Below are 22,427 nucleotides of genomic sequence, written 5' to 3'. Positions count from 1 at the left end.
AAAATAATCATTTAATCATCATTGTTTATACAATCGAGCATCCAATTTCATTCAATCCATCATCAATCATAGAAAGGCTTTCATGACATATATTAGGGCAATAGATCTTAACCTAACCGTTACTTCGATTTTAAGATTCTTAAACACCTCTTAACAGCTCTCTAACACTAACCATACCTATATTACAAACAAAATCAAATTTTAAGACTTTTAAAACCCTCTTGACTGAACCTTAAAGGGAGGAAAATGGAGAAATTTTCTCACCTTTTGAAGCTTGAAAGTTATGATTCTCTACTCCTTGGAAGTCCTAAAGCATGATTTATGAACAAGGTGGGATCAAAAATGAATCATACTCTCTTGAACCATATTGTTGAATTTTAAAAGAGAAGAGAATGAAAAATCTTCTCACCTTTTGAGATTGAAAGTTGGGTTTTTCTACTCTTTAAGATTTTTAAATATGATTTTCTAAACTAGAGAAAAAAGAAAATGGATCATCCTTTGTGAAGCAGATGGTCAAACCATATGAGAAAAGAAAAGGAGAGATTTTGTTGACAAACATTCAAGAAATCAGTATGCATGTGAAGAGGATGATGAGAGTAATTTATTAATTGAAGTGAAAGTTGATTCAATGTCTTTAATCTCTCATAAATCAAGCATGAACTTTGGCATAAACTATGAGTTTCTCTCTTTCTCTCTCAAGCTTTTAGAAGAAGATGAAAATAAAATGATGACAAAAATGGGAGAGAAAGGTGGCTGGTGCACGAAATTGTGATCTCAATGGCGCCAACAACTTGGTACGCACAATTGTAATCTCAACTCTTTTTCACAACTCTGCACAACTAACCAGCAAGTGCACTGGGTCGTCCAAGTAATAAACCTTACGTGAGTAAGGGTCGATCCCACGGAGATTGTCGGCTTGAAGCAAGCTATGGTCATCCTTGTAAATCTCAGTCAGGCAGATTCAAATGGTTATAAGGTTTCGATAATTAAAATATAAATAAAATATAAAATAAAATAAAGTTACTTATGTAATTCATTGGTGGGAATTTCAGATAAGCGTCTGGAGATGTTTTGTTGCTTCTGAACCTCTGCTTTCCTACTGCCTTCTTCCAATCATGCGTTACCTCCTTCCATGGCAAGCTGTATGATCCTCTCGGATGAAAACAAATCCATATGCACTGTCACCGCACGGCTAATCATCTGTTGGTTCCCGCTAGCATCGGAATAGGACCATTGTCCTTTTGCACACTGTCACTTGTGCCCCCACATTTGCAGGTTTGAAGCTCGTCATAGTCATCCCTTCCCAGATCCTACTCGGAATACCACAGACAAGGTTTAGACTTTCTGGATCTCAGGAACGCTGCCAATGGTTCTAGCTTATACCACGAAGACTCTGATCTCGAGGAATGGAATGCTCTTTTGTCAGGAGAGGCAACCATGCGTCGTGAACCAGGAGGCCAAGAGATACACACTCAAGCTATTGCAGATAGAACGGAAGTGGTTGTCAGGCACGCGTTCATAAGTGAGAATGATGATGAGTGTCACGGGTCATCACATTCATCAGGTTGAAGTGCGAGTGAATATCTTAGAGAGGAAGTAGGCGTGAATTGAATAGAAAAACAATAGTACTTGTATTAATTCATGACGAACAGCAGAGCTCCACACCTTAATCTATGGGGTGTAGAAACTCCACCGTTGAAAATACATAAGTGAAAGGTCTAGGCATGACCGTGAGGCCAGCCTCCAAACGTGAACATACAAGTTCCAAAGATCAAAAGATGGTAAAGAACTTCCCCAAAAAAGACCTAAAATAAATCTCTAAAAGTAGTTTTTATACTAAACTAGTAACTAGGGTTTACAGAAAATGAGTAACTCAGTGCAGATAGTGCAGAAATCAACTTTCGGGGCCCACTTGGTGTGTGCTTGGGCTGAGCATTGAAGCTTTTTCGTGCTTAGGCTGTTCCTGGAGTTAAACGCCGGCTTTGGTGCCAGTTTGGGCGTTTAACTCCAATTCTGGTGCCAGTTTGGGCGTTTTACGCCAAGATGTTTTAGGTTGTATTTCAATGTCAGTTTGGGCCATCAAATCTCGGGCAAAGTATGGACTATTATATATTGATGGAAAGCCCATGATGTATAATTTCCAACACAATTCAGAGCGCGCAAATTGGGCTTCTGTAGCTCCAGAAAATCCACTTCGAGTGCAGGGAGGTCAGAATCCAAGAGCATCTGCAGTCCTTTTTCATCATCTGAATCAGATTTTTGCTCAGGTCCCTCAATTTCAGCCAGAAAATACCTGAAATCACAGAAAAGCACACAAACTCATAGTAAAGTCCAGAAATGTAATTTTTGAATAAAAACTAATAAAAATATAATAAAAAGTAATTAAAACATGCTAAAAACTATGTAAAAACAATGCCAAAATGTGTATAAATTATCCGCTCATCACAACACTAAAGTTAAATTGTTGCTTGTCCCCAAGCAACTAAAAAGTAAATAGGATAAAAAGAGGAGAATATACAATGAATTCCAAACTTATCAATGAAGATTAGCTTCAATTAAATAAGCGGGACTTGTAGTCTTTTTGCTTCTGAACAGTTTTGGCATCTCACTTTATCCTTTGATGTTCAGAATGATTGGCTTCTATAGGAACTCAGAATTCAGATAGTGTTCTTGATTCTCCTATTTCAGTATGTTGATTCTTGAACACAGCTACTTTATGAGTCTTGGCCATGACCCTAAGCATTTTGTTTTCCAGTATTACCACCGGATAAATAAATGCCACAGACACATAACTGGGTGAACCTTTTCAGATTGTGACTCAGCTTTGATAGAGTCCCCAGTTATAGGTGTCCAGAGCTCTTAAGCACACTCTTTTTGCTTTGGACCACGACTTTAACCGCTCAATTTCAAGCTTTCACTTGACACCTTCACGCCACAAGCACATGGTTAGGGACATCTTGGTTTAGCCGCTTAGGCCAGGATTTTATTCCTGTGGGCCCTCCTATCCATTAATGCTCAAAGCCTTGGATCCTTTTTTTTTACCCTTGCCTTTTGGTTTAAAGGGTTATTGGCTTTTTCTGCTTGCTTTTTCTTTTTCTTTCTTTTTTTTTCTTCTTTTTCTTTTCTTCTTTTTCTTTTCTTCTTTTTCTTTTCTTCTTTTTTTTTCGCATATTTTTTTCTTTTTTTTCTACAAGCTTTGTGTTCACTGCTTTTTCTTGCTTCAAGAATCAATTTTATAATTTTTCAGATTATCAAATAACATTTCTCCTTTTTCTTTATTCTTTCAAGAGCCAACAATTTTAACATTCATAAACAACAAATTCAAAAAAATATGCACTATTTCAGCATTCATTCAGAAAACAAAAGGTATTGTCACCACATCAAAATAATTAAACTAATTTCAAGATAGAATTTAAAACCATGTACTTCTTGTTCTTTTGCAATTAAAACATTTTTCATTTAAGAAAGGTGATGGATTCATAGGACATTCATAGCTTTAAGACATAGACACTAATGATCATGTAATAAAGACACAAACATAGATAAAACATAAGGCATAGAAAACGAAAAACAGAAAATAAAGAACAAGGAAATTAAAGAACGGGTCCACCTTAGTGATGGCGGCTAGTTCTTCCTCTTGAAGATCTTATGGAGTGCTTGAGCTCCTCAATGTCTCTTCTTTGCCTTTGTTGCTCCTCCCTCATGGCTCTTTGGTCTTCTCTAATTTCATGGAGGAGGATAGAGTGCTCTTGGTGCTCCACCCTTAGTTGTCCCATATTGGAACTTAATTCTCCTAGGGAGGTGTTGATTTGCTCCCAAAAGTTTTGTGGAGGAAAATGCATCCCTTGAGGCATCTCAGGGATTTCATGATGAGGAACTTCCTCATGTTCTTGTTGAGGTCCATGTCTGAGCTCTCTTGTTTGCTCCATCCTTTTCTTAATGATGGGCTTATCCTCTTCAATGAGGATATCTTCCTCTATGACAACTCCAGCTGAATTGCATAGGTGACAAATGAGATGAGGGAAGGCTAACCTTACCAAAGTAGAGGGCTTATCCGCCACCTTGTAGAGTTCTAGAGATATGATCTCATGAACTTCTACTTCCTCTCCATTCATGATACTATGGATCATGATAGCCCGATCTATTGTAACTTCAGACCGGTTGCTAGTATGAATGATAGAACGTTGGATGAACTCTAACCATCCCCTAGCCATGGGTTTGAGGTCAAGCCTCTTGAATCTCTCTTCCATTGAGCGCCTTCCACACAAATGTCCGTAAGGACTTGGCCTAACCTTTGATCAAAGTTGACCCTTCTAGTGAAAGGGTGAGGATCTCCTTGCATCATTGGTAAGTTGAATGCCAACCTCACATTTTCCAGAATAAAATCCAAGTAATTCTCCCGAACCATTGTGAGCCAATTATTTGGGTTCGGGTTCATACTTTGATCATGGTTCTTAGTGATCCATGCATTGGCATAGAACTCTTGAACCATCAAGATTCCGACTTGTTGAATAGGGTTGGTGAGAGTTTTCCAACCTCTTCTTTGAATTTCATGTCGGATCTCCGGATATCCACTCTTTTTGAGCTTGAAGGGGACCTCGAGGATCACCTTTTTCTTGGCCACAACTTCATAGAAGTGGTCTTGATGGACCTTTGAGATGAATCTCTCCATCTCCCATGACTCAGATGTGGAAGCAATTGCCTTCCCTTTCCTCTTTCTAGAGGTTTCTCCGGCCTTAGGTGCAATTGATGATTATGGAAAAACAAAAAAAGGCTTAGCTTTTCCCACACCAAACTTAGAATTGTTGCTCGTCCTCGAGCAAAAGAAGAAAGAAAAGAGTAGATAAAGAAGAAATGGAGGAGATGGAGGGTTGGTGTAGGTTCGGCCAAGGTGGGTTGTAGTGTGTATGTTGTGTGAAATTGAAGGTAGTGAGGGGGGTATTTATAGGGTAAGAGAGGGGTGTTCGGTCATGAAGGGGAGGGTTTGGGAGGGAAATGGTTTGAATTTGAATGGTGAGGTAGATGGGGTTTTATGATGGATGGATGTGAGTGGTGAAGAGAGTATAGAGAAGAGGGTAAGATTTGATAGGTGAATGGTGTTTGGGGAAGAGGTATTGGGGTGATTGGTCAAGGGTGTATGGCGAAGAGTGTTATGGAAAGGTGTGAAGAGGAGAGAGGAAGAAGTGGGGTAGGTGGGGATCCTGTGGGGTCCACAGATCCTAAGGTTAATGAGCGGATAATTTATACGCTTTTTGGCATTGTTTTTAGTATGTTTTTAGTATATTTTAATTAGTTTTTATTATATTTTTATTAGTTTTTATTTAAAAATCACTCTTCTGGACTTTACTATGAGTTTGTGTGTTTTTCTGTGATTTCAGGTATTTTCTGGCTGAAATTGAGGGACCTGAGCAAAAATCTGATTCAGAGGCTGAAAAAGGACTGCAGATGCTGTTGGATTCTGACCTCCCTGCACTCAAAGTAGATTTTCTGGAGCTACAAAAGCTCAATTGACGCGCTCTTAATTGCGTTGGAAAGTAAACATCCTGGGCTTTCCAGAAATATATAATATTCCATACTTTTCTCAAGATTTGATGGCCCAAACAGGCGTTCCAAGTCAGCTCAAGAATTCTGGCGTTTAACTCCAAAACTGGCACAAAAGCTGGAGTTGCCCAAACTGGCACAAAAGCTGGCGTTTAACTCCAAGAAAAGTCTCTACATATGGAAGCTTCAATGCTCAGCCCAAGAAAACACCAAGTGGGCCCGGAAGAAGATTTATGCATTAATTACTGATTTCTGTAATCCTAGGCTACTAGTTTTCTATAAATAGGACATTTTGCTATTGTATTTTGACACACAGATCATACACAGATCTTTTACTCATACTTTGATAGACCTTTTCACGTTTTGGGGGTCTGGCCTCACGGCCATGCCTAGACCCTCTTGTTCTTATATATTCTCAACGGTGGAGTTTCTACACACCATAGATTAAGGTGTGGAGCTCTGCTGTTCTTCATGAATTAATACAAGTACTATTGTTTTTCTATTCAACTCAAGTCTATTTCTTCTCCAAGATATTCATTCGTTCTTCAACTTGATGAATGTGATGATCCGTGACACTCATCATCATTCTCACCTATGAACACGTGCCTGACAACCACCTCTGTTCTACTAGTAATGGCTTGAATGCGTATCTCTTGGGTTTCTGATATAAGATTGGAACCTTCGTGGTATAGGCTAGAATTAATGGCAGCCATTCCTGAGATCCGGAAAGTCTAAACCTTGTCTGTGGTATTTCGAGTAGGATCTGGGAAGGGATAACTGTGACGAGCTTCAAACTCGCGATTGTGGGGCGTGTGACAGACGCAAAAGGATCGTTGGATCCTATTCCGACATGATCGAGAACCGACAGCTGATTAGCCGATGTTGTGACAGAGCATTAGGACCATTTTCACTGAGAGGACGAGATGTAGCCATTGACAACGGTGTTGCCCAACATAAAGCTTGCCATGGAAAGGAGTATGAATGATTGGAAGAAGGCAATAGGAAAGCAGAGGTTCAAGGGGAACAAAGCATCTTCATACGCTTATCTGAAATCCACCAATGAATTACATAAGTATCTCTATCTTTATTTTATCTTTATTCATATAAGTTTCGAAAATCACAAAAAAAATTATAAAATCATAAAAATCAAAAATATTTTATGTTTCTTGTTTGAGTCTAGTATCAATTTTTAAGTTTGGTGTCAATGGCATTCTTCTTGCATTTTTCGAATTTATACATATTGTTCTTCATTGATCTTCAAGTTGTTCTTGATGATTTCATTGCTTTGATCTTTAAATTCTCTTGTTTTGTGTGTTTTATTGTTTCTCATATCCATTCTCAATTTGTTAGTGTCTCCTATATGAAAATTTTTAAGTTTGGTGTCCTGCATGCATTGTCTATTTGATCTTAGTTGCAATTTTTATTGTTTCTCATCATTAAAAAATTCAAAAATATTTTCAAAATTGTGTCTTTCCAAGTCAATAATATAGAGAATTGAAGATTCAGAACATTCAGCAGAGGAATCAAACAGAAAAAGCTGGGCGTTCAAAACGTCCAGTGAAGAAGGAAAACTGGCGTTTAAACGCCAGCCAGGGTACCTGGCTGGGCGTTTAACGCCCAAAAAGGTAGAGTTTTGGATGACACTAGAGGAAGATTTTGTTTTTAATTCACAATTTTTTCAAGTTTTCATATTTTTTCAAAATCAAATCTTTTTCAGATCATATCTTTTCAATTATATCTCTTTCAAAATCAATTTCTTTCCATTTTATATTTATTTTTACCATTTTCAAAAATCCTTGCTTCAATTAAAGATTTACTTCAAAATTTTCAAGTTGTTACTTGCCTATTAAGAAAGGATTAAACTTTAAATTTTAAAATCATATCTTTTAATTTCTTGATAGTCAAGTAATCAACTTTAATTTTAAAAATTTTCTTTTTCTAAATTGATTTTCAATCATATCTTTTCAAACATATCTTTTCAATCACATATTTTTCAAAATTAATTTTTTTCAATCATATCTTTTTCTAATTTCAAAATCTTTTTCAAAAATCACTTTATTTCTTTCCCAATCTTAGTTTTCGAAAATCTCAATCAAATTTTCAAATTTTTTTTTAAAATCTTTTAATTAATTTTCAAAAATTCTTCCCCTCTTCTCACATCCTTCACCAAAAAAAAACATCCTTCTATTTAAGGGACTAAGACTCCTCCTCAAGGTACAATTCGAACTCCCTCCTTCTTTATATGTTCGAATTCTTCTCCACCTCCTCCTTCTATTCTTCTTTTCCTCTGACACCTCAAGGAATCTCTATACTGTGACCTAGAGGATTCCCTACTTTCTTGTTCTCTTCTCTTTCATATGAGCAGGAACAAAGATAAAGGTATACTTGTTCAAGCTGATCCGGAACCCGAAAGGACCTTGAAGAGAAAGATAAGAGAAGCTAAAGAACAATTCTCTTTAGAGGGCCTAACAGAGCTTTTTCAAGGAAGAAGAAACCATGGCAGGCGAAAACAACAATGCCAACAATGCAAGGAAGGTGCTTGGTGACTTTACTGCACCTACTCTTGATTTCTATGGGAGAAGCATCTCAATCCCTGCCATTGGAGCAAACAACTTTGAACTTAAGCCTCAATTAGTTTCTCTAATGCAACAGAATTGCAAGTTTCATGGACTTCCATTGGAAGATCCTCATCTGTTCTTAGCTGAATTCTTGCAAATCTGTGATACTGTCAAGACCAATGGGGTCGACCCTGAAGTCTACAGACTTATGCTTTTTCCTTTTGCTGTAAGAGACAGAGCTAGAACATGGTTGGATTCACAACCTAAGGAAAGCCTGAACTCTTGGGAAAAGCTAGTCAATGCCTTCTTGGCAAAGTTCTTTCCACCTCAAAAATTGAGTAAGCTTAGAGTGGAAGTCCAAACCTTTAGACAGAAGGATGGTGAGTCCCTCTATGAAGCTTGGGAGAGATACAAGCAATTGATCAGAAGGTGTCCTTCTGACATGCTTTCAGAATGGAGCATCATATGAAATCTTCTATGATGGTCTGTCTGAACTATCCAAGATGTCATTGGATAGCTCTACTGGAGGATCTCTTCATCTGAAGAAGACGCCTGCAGAAGCTCAAGAACTCATTGAAATGGTTGCAAATAACCAATTCATGTACACCTCTGAAAGGAATCCTGTGAATAATGGGATAGCTCAGAAGAAAGGAGTTCTTGAGATTGATACTCTGAATGCCATATTGGCTCAGAATAAAATATTAACCCAACAAGTTAATATGATTTCTCAGAGTCTGTCTGGAATGCAAGCAGCAACAGGCAATACTAAGGAAGCTTCCTCTGAAGAAGAAGCTTATGACCCTGAGAACCCAGCAATGGAAGAGGTGAATTACATGGGAGAACCCTATGGAAACACCTATAATCCTTCATGGAGAAATCATTCAAATCTCTCATGGAAGGATCAACAGAGACCTCAACAAGATTTCAACAACAACAATGGTGGAAGAAACAGGTTTAGCAATGGCAAGCCTTTTCCATCATCTTCTCAGCAACAAACAGAGAATTCTAAGCAGAGCCACTCTGACTTAGCAACCATTGTCTCTGATCTAATCAAAACCACTCAAAGTTTCATGACTGAAACAAGGTCCTCCATTAGAAATTTAGAGGCACAATTGGGTCAGCTGAGTAAGAAAATTACTGAACTTCCTCCTAGCACTCTCCCTAGCAATACAAAAGAGAATCCAAAAAGAGAGTGCAAGGCCATAACCACATCTCACATGGCCGAACATGGAGAGGAGGAAGAGGCGGTGATTCCCACTGAGGAAGACCTCAATGGACGCCCACTGACCTCCATGGAGTTCCCTAATGAGGAACCATGGGAATCTGAGGCCCATTCTGAGACCATAGAGATTCCATTAAATTTACTTCTGCCTTTCATAAGCTCTGATGAGTATTCTTCCCCTGAAGAGGATGAAGATGTCACTGAAGAGCAAGTTGCTAAGTACCTTGGAGAAATCATGAAGCTAAATGACAAGTTATTTGGTAATGAGACTTGGGAGAATGAACCTCCATTGCTCATCAAAGAACTGGATGACTTGACTAGGCAGAGATTACCTCAAAAGAGACAGGACCCTGGAAAGTTCTCAATCCCTTGTACCATAGGCACCATGACCTTTGAGAAGGCTCTGTGTGACCTAGGGTCAAGCATAAACCTTATGCCTCTCTCTGTAATGGAGAAGCTAGGGATCATTGAGGTACAAGCTGCAAGAATCTCACTAGAGATGGCAGACAATTCAAAGAAACAGACTTATGGACTTGTAGAGGATGTCTTGGTAAAGGTTGAAGACCATTACATCCCTGCTGATTTCATAGTCCTAGAGACTGGGAAGTGTATGGATGAATCCATTATCCTTGGCAGACCCTTCCTAGCCACAGAAAAAGCTGTGATTGATGTTGACAGAGGAGAATTGATCATTCAAGTGAATGGAGACTCCCTTGTGTTTAAAGCTCAAGGATATCCCTCTGTCACCATGGAGAGGAAGCACGAAGAGCTTCTCTCAATACAGAGTCAAACAGAGCCCCCACAGTCAAACTCTAAGTTTGGTGTTGGGAGGTTCCAACATTGCTCTGAACATCTGTGAGGCTCCATGAGAGCCACTGTCAAGCTATTGACATTAAAGAAGCGCTTGTTGGGAGGCAACCCAACTTTTACTATTCTATGATAATTTTCTATTTTCTATTGTTATTTTATGTTTTTTGTAGGTTGATGATCATGTGAAGTCACAAAAACAATTGAAAAAGCAAAAATAAAGTGAAAAACAGAATGAAAAATAGAACACCCTGGAGGAGATAGTTACTAGCGTTTAAACACCAGTAAAGGTAGCAGAATGGGCGTTAAACGCCCAGTCTGGCACCATTCTGGGCGTTTAACGCCAGAAAAGGGCACCAGACTGGCGTTTAACGCCAGGAATGGGCAAGAAGCTGGCGTTAAATGCCAGAAATGGGCAGCAGCCTGGCGTTTAACGCCAGGATTGGCAGAAAGGGGCGTTTTGCACGCCACTTGGTGCAGGGATGAGATATCCTGGACACCTCAGGATCTGTGGACCCCACAGGATCCCCACCTACCTCACCACTCTCTCTCCTTCACCCATTCACCAATCACCTCAATCCCTCTTCCCCAAAAAATCCCTCACCTATCAAATCCCACCATTCTCTTCACCACTCACATCCATCCTTCATAAAACCCCACCTACCTCACCATTCAAATTCAAACCACTTTCCCTCCCAAACCCACCCTCTATGGCCGAACCATACACACCCGTCTCACTCCTATATAAACCCATCTTCACTCCTTCATTTTCACACAACCTAAACACCACTCCTCCCCCTTGGCCGAAACACAAAGCCCACTCCATCTCCTCTATTTCTTCTTCTTCTACTCTCTTCTTTCTTCTTTTGCTCGAGGACGAGCAACCTTCTAAGTTTGGTGTGGTAAAAGCTAAAGCTTTTTATTTTTCCATAACCATTTATGGCACCAAAGGCCAGAGAAACCTCTAGAAAGAGGAAAGGGAAGGCAAAAGCTTCCACATCCGAGTCATGGAAGATGGAGAGATTCCTCTCAAGGGTGCATCGAAACAAGAGAACCTCATCAAGAGCATGAGAAAATTCCTCATCATGAAATCCCTGAGATGCCTCAAGGGATGCATCTTCCTCCACAAAACTATTGGGAGCAAATCAACACCTCCCTAGGAGAATTAAGTTCCAACATGGGGCAACTAAGGGTGGAGCACCAAAAGCATTCCATCCTCCTCCATGAAATTAGAGAAGATCAAAGAACCATGAGAGAGGAGCAACAAAGGCAAAGAAGATACATTGAGGAGCTCAAGCACTCCATAAGATCTTCAAGAGGAAGAACAAGCCGCCATCACTAAGGTGGACCCGTTCTTTAATTTCCTTGTTCTTTATTTCCTATTTTTCGAAAATTGTGCTTTATGTTTATTTATGTTTGTGTCTTTATTACATAATCATTAGTGTCTATGCCTTAAAGCTATAAAAATGAATCCATCACCTTTCTTAAATGAGAAATGTTATTAATTGAAAAAGAAAAAGAAGTGCATGAATTTCAAATTTTAAAGCAGTTTAATTATTTTGATGTGGCAGCAATACTATTGTCTTTCTGAATGAATGCTTGAATAGTGCATATTTTTGAATTTGATTGTTTATGAATGTTAAAATTGTTGGCTCTTGAAAGAATAAAAGGAAAAGGAGAAATGTTATCTGATGATCTGAAAAATCATAAAATTGATTCTTGAAGCAAGAAAAAGTAGTGAGAAGCTTGCAGAAAAAAAAAGAAAAAAGAAAAGCAAGCAGAAAAATCCAATACCCCTTTAAACCAAAAGGCAAGGGTGATAAAAAGGATCCAAGACTTTGAGCATCAGTGGATAGGAGGGCCCACAGGAATAAAATCCTGGCCTAAGCGGCTAAACCAAGCTGTCCCTAACCATGTGCTTGTGGCGTGAAGGTGTCAAGTGAAAACTTGAGACTGAGCGGTTAAAGTCGAGGTCCAAAGCAAAAAGAAGAGTGTGCTTAAGAACCCTGGACACCTCTAATTGGGGACTCTAGCAAAGCTGAGTCACAATCTAAAAAGGTTCACCCAGTTATGTGTCTGTGGCATTTATGTATCCGGTGGTAATACTGGAAAACAAAGTGCTTAGGGCCACGGCCAAGACTCATAAAGTAGCTGTGTTCAAGAATCAACATACTTAACTAGGAAAATCAATAACACTATCTGGATTTTGAGTTCCTATAGAAGCCAATCATTCTGAACTTCAAAGGATAAAATGAGATGCCAAAACTGTTCAGAAGCAAAGAGCTAAAAGCCCCGCTCATCTAATTAATACTGATCTTCATAGATGTTTTTGGAATTCATTGTACATTCTCTTCTTTTTATCCTATTTGATTTTCAGTTTCTTGGGGACAAGCAACAATTTAAGTTTGGTGTTGTGATGAGCGGATAATTTATACGCTTTTTGGCATTGTTTTTAGTATGTTTTTAGTATATTTTAATTAGTTTTTATTATATTTTTATTAGTTTTTATTTAAAAATCACTCTTCTGAACTTTTCTATGAGTTTGTGTATTTTTCTGTGATTTCAGGTATTTTCTGGCTGAAATTGAGGGACCTGAGCAAAAATCTGATTCAGAGGCTGAAAAAGGACTGCAGATGCTGTTGGATTCTGACCTCCATGCACTCAAAGTGGCTTTTCTGGAGCTATAGAAGCCCAATTGGTGCGCTCTCAATTGTGTTGGAAAGTAGATATCCTGGGCTTTCCAGAAATATATAATAGTCCATACTTTGCCCAAGATTTGATGGCCCAAACAGGCGTTCCAAGTCAGCTCAAGAATTCTGGCGTTTAACTCCAAAATTGGCACAAAAGCTGGAGTTAAACGCCCAAACTGGCACAAAAGCTGGCGTTTAACTCCAAGAAAAGTCTCTACATATGGAAGCTTCAATGCTCAGCCCAAGCACATACCAAGTGGGCCCGGAAGAAGATTTCTGCATTAATTACTGATTTCTGTAACCCTAGGCTACTAGTTTTCTATAAATAGGACCTTTTGCTATTGTATTTTGACACACAGATCATACACAGATTTTTTACTCAGACTTTGATAGACCTTTTCACATTTTGGGGGGCTGGCCTCACGGCCATGCCTAGACCCTCTTGTTCTTATGTATTCTCAATGGTGGAGTTTTTACACACCATAGATTATGGTGTGGAGCTCTGCTGTTCTTCATGAATTAATACAAGTACTATTGTTTTTCTATTTAACTCAAGTCTATTTCTTCTCCAAGATATTCATTTGTTCTTCAACTTGATGAATGTGATGACCCGTGACACTCATCATCATTCTCACCTATGAACACGTGCCTGACAACCACCTCTGTTCTACTAGTAATGGCTTGAATGCGTATCTCTTGGGTTTCTGATCTAAGATTGGAACCTTCGTGGTATAGGCTAGAATTAATGGCAGTCATTCCTGAGATCTGCAAAGTCTAAACCTTGTCTGTGGTATTCCGAGTAGGATCTGGGAAGGGATGACTGTGACGAGCTTCAAACTCGCGATTATGGGGCGTGTGACAGACACAAAAGAATCAATGGATCCTATTCCAACATGATCGAGAACCGACAGCTGATTAGCCGATGTTGTGACAGAGCATCAGGACCATTTTCACTGAGAGGACGGGATGTAGCCATTGACAACGGTGATGCCCAACATAAAGCTTGCCATGGAAAGGAGTATGAATGATTGGAAGAAGGCAATAGGAAAGCAGAGGTTCAAGGGGAACAAAGCATCTTCATACGCTTATCTGAAATCCACCAATGAATTACATAAGTATCTCTATCTTTATTTTATGTTTATTTTCATCACCTTAAATTCCATAACCATTTGAATCTGCCTGACTGAGATTTACAAGATGACCATAGCTTGCTTCAAGCCGACAATCTCCGTGGGATCGACCCTTACTCACGTAAGGTTTATTACTTGGACGACCAAGTGCACTTGCTGGTTAGTTGTGCGGAATTGTGACAAAGTGTGATTCACGTTTAAGAGCTCCAAGCCCTTTGGCGCCATTGTTGATGATCACAATTTCGTGCACCAGAGGTGTCAAGAAATTCGAGTCCCTGCACCATTCTAGCATTCAAATGCCCATTCTGTGCCAATTCTGGCATTTAACGCCAGCTCTACTACCTTTCCTGGCGTTAAACGCCACTCTGCTGCCCATTTCTGGCGTTTAACGCCAGCCTGTGCCAGACAGCCCTTTCTGGCGTTAAACGCCCAGAGTGCTGCCCATTCTGGCGTTTAACACCCAGAATGCTGCCAGGCTGGGCATTAAACACCCATTCTGCTATCCTTACTAGCGTTTAAACGCCAGTAAGCCTGTCCTCCAGGGTGTGCTGTTTTTAATGCTGTTTTTTATTTTGTTTTTGATTTTTCAGTTGTTTTTATAACTTCACATGATCATCAACCTAAAGAAAACATAAAATAACAATGGAAAATAAATAAATATAATTAAATAACATTGGGTTGCCTCCCAATAAGTGCTTCTTTAATATTAGTAGCTTGACAGTGAAGCTCTTAGAGAACTTCACAGAGACTCAGAGCTTGATGTTGGCCTCCCAACACCAAACTTAGAAGTTGAGTGTGGGGGATCTGTTTGACTCTGTATTGAGAGAAGCTTTTCATGCTTCCTCTCCATGGTTACAGAAGAAGATTCTTGAGTCTTAAACACAAGGTACTTCTCATTCACTTGAAGGACTAACTCTCCTCTATCCACATTAATCACAGCTCTTGTTGTGGCTAGGAAGGGTCTTCTAAGGATGATGGATTCATCTTCATCCTTCCTAGTCTCTAGGATTATGAAGTCAGCAGGGATGTAATATCCTTCAACCTTCACTAAGACATCCTCTACAAGTCCATAAGCCTGTTTCCTTGAATTGTTTGCCATCTCTAGTGAGATTCTTACAGCTTGCACCTCAAAGATCCCTAGTTTCTCCATTACAAAGAGGGGAAAGAGGTTTATACTTGACCCAAGGTCACACAGAGCCTTCTTAAATGTCATGGTGCCTATGGTACAAGGTATTAAGAACTTTCTAGGATCCTGTTTCTTCTGAGGTAATTTCAGTTGAACCAGATCATTTAGTTCATTGATGAACAATGGGGGTTCATCCTCCCAAGTCTCATTACCAAATAGCTTGGCATTCATCTTCATGATTGCTCCTAGATATTGAGCAACTTGCTTTTCAGTAATATCTTCATCCTCTCAAAGGAAAAATACTCATCAGAGCTCATGAATGGAAACAGTAAGTTTAGTGGAATCTCTATGGTCTCTATATTAGCCTCAGATTCCTTTGTTCCTCATTAGGGAACTCCTTGGAGGCCAGTGGACGTCCATTGAGGTCTTCCTCACTGGAAATCACCGCCTTTTCTTCCTCACTAGGTTCAGCCATGTTGGACGTGTAGATGGCCTTGTACTCTCTCTTTGGATTCTCTTATGTATTGCTTGGGAGAGTACTAGGAGGGAGTTCAGTAACTCTTTTACTCAGCTGACCCACTTGTGCCTCCAAATTTCTAACGAAGGACCTTGCTTCAGTCATAAAATTGAGAATGGTCTTAGATAGATCAGAGACTACAGTTGCTAAGTCAGAGTGGCTCTGCTTAGAATTCTCTGTCTGTTGCTGAGAAGATGATGGAAAAGGTTTGATATTACCAAACCTATTTCTCCCACCATTATTGTTACTGAAGCCTTGATTAGGCTTCTGTTGATCCTTCCATGAGAAATTTGGATGATTCCTCCATGAAGAATTATAGGTGTTTCCATAGGATTCTCCCATGTAATTCACCTCTTCCATTCCAGGATTCTCAAGATCATAAGTTTCTCCTTTAGGGGAGGCTTCTTTAGTACTGCCTGATGCAGCTTGCATTTCAGTCAGACTATGAGAAATCATATTGACTTGCTGAGTCAATAGTTTGTTCTGAACCAATATGGCATTCAGAGTATCAATCTCAAGAACTCCTTTCTTCCGAGTTGTCCCATTATTTACAGGATTCCTTTCAGAAGTGTACATGAACTGGTTATTTGCAACTATTTCAATGAGTTCCTGGGCTTCTACAGGCGTCTTCTTCAGATGAAGAGATCCTCCAGTAGAGTAGTCCAATGACATCTTGGACAATTCAGACAGACCATCATAGAATATACATATGATGCTCTATTCTGAAAATATATCAGAAGGACACCTTCTGATAATTGCTTGTATCTTTTCCAAGCTTCATAGAGGGATTCACCTTCCTTCTGTCTGAAGGTTTGGACTTCCACTCTAAGCTTGCTCAACTTCTGAGGTGGAAAGAATTTGGCCAAGAAAGCATTGACTAACTTTTCCCAAGAGTTCAGGCTATCTTTAGGTTGTGAGTCCAACCATGTAATAGCTCTGTCTCTTACAGCAAAGGGGAAAAGCATAAGTCTGTAGACCTCAGGATTAACTCCATTGGTCTTAACAGTGTCACAGATTTACAAGAATTCAGCTAAGAACTGATGAGGATCTTCCAATGGAAGTACATGAAACTTGCAGTTCTGCTGCATCAGAGAAACTAATTGAGGCTTAAGCTCAAAGTTGTTTGCTCCAATTACAGGAATTGAGATGCTTCTTCCACAGAAGTCAGAAGAGGGTGCAATAAAGTCACCAAGCATCTTCCTTGCATCTCCACCATTGTTATTGGGTTCGACCATCTCTTCTTCTTTTTCAAAAAATTCTGTCAGGTCCTCTCCAGAGTGTTGTGCTTTAGCTTCTCTTAGCTTCCTCTTTAGAGTCCTTTCAGATTCTGGATCAGCTTCAACAAGAATGTTCTTATCCTTGCTCCTGCTCATATGAAAAAGAAGAGAACAGAAAAGAATAGGAATCCTCTATGTCACAGTATAGAGATTCCTTTATGTGAGTAGAAGAATAGAAGAGTAGAATAAAGAAGAGAGAAGATGAAGAATTCAAACACAGAGAGGGAGAAAGGGTTCGAATTATAAGAAGAAGAGAAGTGTTAGTAAATAAATAAATAAATAGAAAGAGATGAGGGAGAAAGAATTCGAATTTTAAATTAAAATAAAAGAAAAATATTTTTGTTTTTATTTTAATTATTGGTTAGTATTCGAAAATTATAAAAAGGAATAAAATTAAATTAAAATTTAAAACAATTAGTTAATTAAAAAGAATTTTGAAAAAGGGGTTAGTGATTTTCGAAAATTGGAGAGAGAAAAGTAGTTAGGTGGTTTTAAAAAAGATATGATTGAAATAGTAAACTTTTAAAATCAAACAAAAAGTTAAGTGGTTAATTGAAAAAGATTTGAAAATCAATTTTGAAAAGGTAAGAGGTTAGAAAAGATTTTGAAATTGATTTTGAAAAATATATGATTGAAATTTTATTTTGAAAAATATTTGAAAAGAAAATTAAAAAGATTTGATTTTTGAAAATTAAAGTTGATTAATTGACTAATAAGAAACTAAAAGATATGATTTTAGAATTTAAAGATTGATTCTTGTTTAATAGGCAAGTAACAACTTGAAAATTTTTAAATCTAAACATTAAATGTTAGCATTAATTTCGAAAATATGAAATAAAAATAAGAAAAAGATTTTGAAAATCAAATTTTTAGAATTTTCGAAAATATTGAAATAAAATGAAAAAGATTTGATTTTTGAAAAAGATTTGAAAAAGATAGAATTTTTAATTTGAAACTTTGACTTGATTAACAAGAAACAACTAAATTTTAAAATTTTATGACTAAATCAATTCAAATTTTCGAAATTTATGAGTGAAAAAAGGGAAAGATATTTTTTTGATTTTTGAATTTTTATGAGGAGAGAGAAAAATAACTAAATGATGCAAAACATAAAAATTATGAATTAAAACAAGAAAAATATGCAAGAACACTTTGAATGTCAAGATGAACACCAAGAACACTTTGAAGATCATGATGAACACCAAGAACATATTTTTGAAAATTTTTAAGAAAAGAAAAACATGTAAGACACCAAACTTAAAAATTTTAAACTTTAGACACTAATAATTCAAGAATGCATATGAAAAACAAAGAAAGACACCAAACAAGAAAATTTAAAGATCAAACAAAGAGAATCATCAAGAACAACTTGAAGATCAATATAGAACACCATGCATGAATTTTTGAAAATAAGAAAAATGCAATTGACACCAAACTTAAAATTTGACACTATACTCAAACAAGAAACACAAAATTTTTGGTTTTTTTGGTTTTATTAAAAAAAATTTTTGTATTTTTTCGAAAATTATTTTGAAAAAGAAAATAAAGAAATTCAAAATTTTTAATACGAATTCCAGGAATCATGCAATGTTAGTCTAAAGCTTCAGTCTAAAAAGATTAGACATGGCTAGCCAAGCTTTAGCAGGACATTACATACAACAGCCAAATTGATGGGAATCAACCAGCTCCTGTGATGATAAAAAGCATCATCTGAAACTCTAGAATTCATTCTTAAAAATTCTAAAGAAAATTAAAATAAAATTACCTAATCTAAGCAACAAGATGAAGCGTCAGTTGTCCAAACTCGAACAATCCCCGGCAACGACACCAAAAACTTGGTGCACGAAATTGTGATCTCAATGGCGCCAACAACTTGGTACGCACAATTGTAATCTCAACTCTTTTTCACAACTCCGCACAACTAACCAGTAAGTGCACTGGGTCGTCCAAGTAATAAACCTTACGTGAGTAAGGGTCGATCCCACGGAGATTGTCGGCTTGAAGCAAACTATGGTCATCCTTGTAAATCTCAGTCAGGAAGATTCAAATGGTTATAAGGTTTTGATAATTAAAATATAAATAAAATATAAAATAAAATAAAGTTACTTATGTAATTCATTGGTGGGAATTTCAGATAAGCGTCTGGAGATGTTTTGTTGCTTCTGAACCTCTGCTTTCCTACTGCCTTCTTCCAATCATGCGTTACCTCTTTCCATGGCAAGCTATATGATCCTCTCGGATGAAAACAAATCCATATGCACTGTCACCGCACGGCTAATCATCTGTCGGTTCCCGCTAGCATCGGAATAGGACCATTGTCCTTTTGCACACTGTCACTTGTGCCCCCCACATTTGCAGGTTTGAAGCTCGTCACAGTCATCCCTTCCCAGATCCTACTCAGAATACCACAGACAAGGTTTAGACTTTCTGGATCTCAGGAACGCTGCCAATGGTTCTAGCTTATACCACGAAGACTCTAATGTCGAGGAATGGAATGCTCTTTTGTCAGGAGAGGCAACCATGCGTCGTGAACCAGGAGGCCAAGAGATACACACTCAAGCTATTGCAGATAGAACGGAAGTGGTTGTCAGGCACGCGTTCATAAGTGAGAATGATGATGAGTGTCACGGGTCATCACATTCATCAGGTTGAAGTGCGAGTGAATATCTTAGAGAGGAAGTAGGTGTGAATTGAATAGAAAAACAATAGTACTTGTATTAATTCATGAAGAACAGCAGAGCTCCACACCTTAATCTATGGGGTGTAGAAACTCCACCGTTAAAAATACATAAGTGAAAGGTCTAGGCATGGCCGTGAGGCCAGCCTCCAAATGTGAACATACAAGTTCCAAAGATCAAAAGATGGTAAAGGATTTCCCCAAAAAGGACCTAAAATAAATCTCTAATAGTAGTTTTTATACTAAACTAGTAACTAGGGTTTACAGAAAATGAGTAACTCAATGCAGATAGTGCAGAAATCCACTTTCGGGGCCCAATTGGTGTGTGCTTGGGCTAAGCGTTGAATCTTTTTCATGCTTAGGCTGTTCCTAGAGTTAAACGCTAGCTTTGGTGCCAGATTGGGCGTTTAACTCCAATTCTGGTGCCAGTTTTGGCGTTTTACGCCAAGATGTTTTAGGCTGTCTTTGAACGTCAGTTTAGGCCATCAAATCTCGGGCAAAGTATAGAATATTATATATTGCTGGAAAGCCCAGGATGTCTACTTTCCAACGCAATCGAGATCGCGACCAATTGGGCTTCTATAGTTCCAAAAAATCCACTTTGAGTGCAGGGAGGTCAGAATCCAACAGCATCTGTAGTCCTTTTTTAGCCTCTGAATCAGATTTTTGCTCAGGTCCCTCAATTTCAGCCAGAAAATACCTGAAATCATAGAAAAACACACAAACTCATAGTAAAGTCCAAAAATGTGATTTTGAATAAAAACTAATAAAAATATAATAAAAAGTAATTAAAACATGCTAAAAGCTATGTAAAAATAATGCCAAAAAGGGTATAAATTATCCGCTCATCAGTGGCCAAAGTTGATGAAGTGATAAGGACTAATTTATGTGGTTCAAAATCATCTTTGAAATATTACTTACCAAGTGTAGTAATTATTTGAGCATATATTTTTACTTCATTTGATCAATTGTCTCATATACTGGTGTTAATGACACTGGTATAATAAATTATCTCTAAAGTATTTCAGTGTAGTTTATTTGAGCAAATACTACCGATAAAAATATCATACCGGTTGAATTCGAATAGAATAATTGTGGTTCAAAAAAGTTCTTTTACTATTCACTAATAAAATATTCTTTTTATAAACTTATATATTTTTATTTTTAATACGAGTCCATCTTATTAAACCAAGTCAAACCGTGATACATGATTTTTTCATATTCCAATCACAGAATTCTAAAATTTGTTTTTACCAAAAATTAGGTTATTACATCAAGTTTCTTGTGTCTCATAGTCTCAAAGTCTCTCAAGTGTCAAGTGTCAAGTTTTATAGTCTTTGATAGAAACAAGAGAGAAATCTGAGAAAAGTGTTGTATATTATTCAGGTTGATCAAAAGTATAATATACAACGGGTATATATATGTGCCAGAAGAATCAAGTAATAAAGGTATAGAATCCTACAATTAATACACAGATATACTATATAAATATAAACGATACTAACTGATCTAAAATGATTCTAATGATTCTCTAATGATTCTCTAACATCCCCCCTCAAACTCAACTAGGAGCTAAGGATACCAACTTAAGTTTGGATAACAAAGTCTGAAAACGAGTCGAGTGATGAGCTTTCGTGAAGATATCAGTAGTCTGATCTAGTGTTCCAACAGCAATGAGACGAACAACATCAATAAGAATACGTTGCCTAACAAAGTGACAATCAATCTCAATGTGTTTGGTGCGTTCATGAAAGACATCATTATGGGCAATCTGAATAGCACTGCGGTTGTCACAAAAAACATCAGTATGGGACAACTGAGGAGTACCCAAATCTTCGAGAAGCCAACGAATCGAGATAACCTCAGCAGTGGTGTCAGCGAGGGCACAGTACTCAGCTTCTGTGCTTGATCGAGCAGTGAACGTTTGCTTTTTAGCACGCCAAGAAATGAGAGCGTCGCCAAGAAACAAACAGCAACTAGTAGTAGAACGACGATCAGTGGGATCACCAGCCCAATCAGCATCGGAGTATGCCTGAAGGGACAAAGAGAAATGGGCAGAAAAATAAAGGCCATGAAATAAAGTGCCTTTGATGTAGCGAAGAATGCGAAGAACTGGCGCATAGTGAGTAGTACGAGGAGCTGACAAGAACTGGCTAAGTACAGGAACTGGATAGGCGATTCTGGTTGGGTGATAGATAAGTAGACAAGTCCTCCAACTAGCTGTCGATAGAGAGTAGGATTATCGAAAACAGTGCCATCCATAGGAGTAAATCGAACATTAGGCTCAGGAGGAGTAGACTCAGTGCAACTATCTGTAAATCCGGCTCGAGCAAGAAGATCTGAAGCATATTTAGCTTGAGAAAGATAGATGCCATCATCAGTGGATATAACTTCTAGACCAAGAAAATAGCTCAGAGAACCAAGATATTTCATCTCAAAAGTATGCTGAAGGGACGCCTTGAGATCAGAGATACCATCAGCATCATCTCCAGTAATGATCATGTCATCAACATACAGAAGCAGAAGAACAACTCCACGTTCACTTTTATGAATAAAGAGAGCATTCTCATGAGAACTGCAAGTGAAACTGGCGCGGTAATTTCTAACCACAGACTAACCGGCAAGTGCACCGGGTCGTACCAAGTAATACCTCAGGTGAGTGAGGGTCGATCCCACGGGGATTGATGGACTAAGCAACAATGGTTAAATGATTTACTTAGTTAGACAAACAGAAAATAGTGTTGAGAGTTCAAAAGCATTAAATAAAAGACAGGCGAATAAATAAGTTGGGAATAAAGTATGGAGAAAGCAGTTAAGGCTTCAGAGTTATTGATTTTCCGGATTGACTTTTCTTACTAACTATTTTAATCATGCAAGATTTA

This window comes from Arachis ipaensis, chromosome B08, assembly GCF_000816755.2.
Source record: "Arachis ipaensis cultivar K30076 chromosome B08, Araip1.1, whole genome shotgun sequence".
Classification (NCBI taxonomy): Eukaryota; Viridiplantae; Streptophyta; class Magnoliopsida; order Fabales; family Fabaceae; genus Arachis; species Arachis ipaensis.
The sequence above is the reverse complement of the archived record's forward strand: the minus strand, read 5'-3'. Positions refer to the sequence as shown.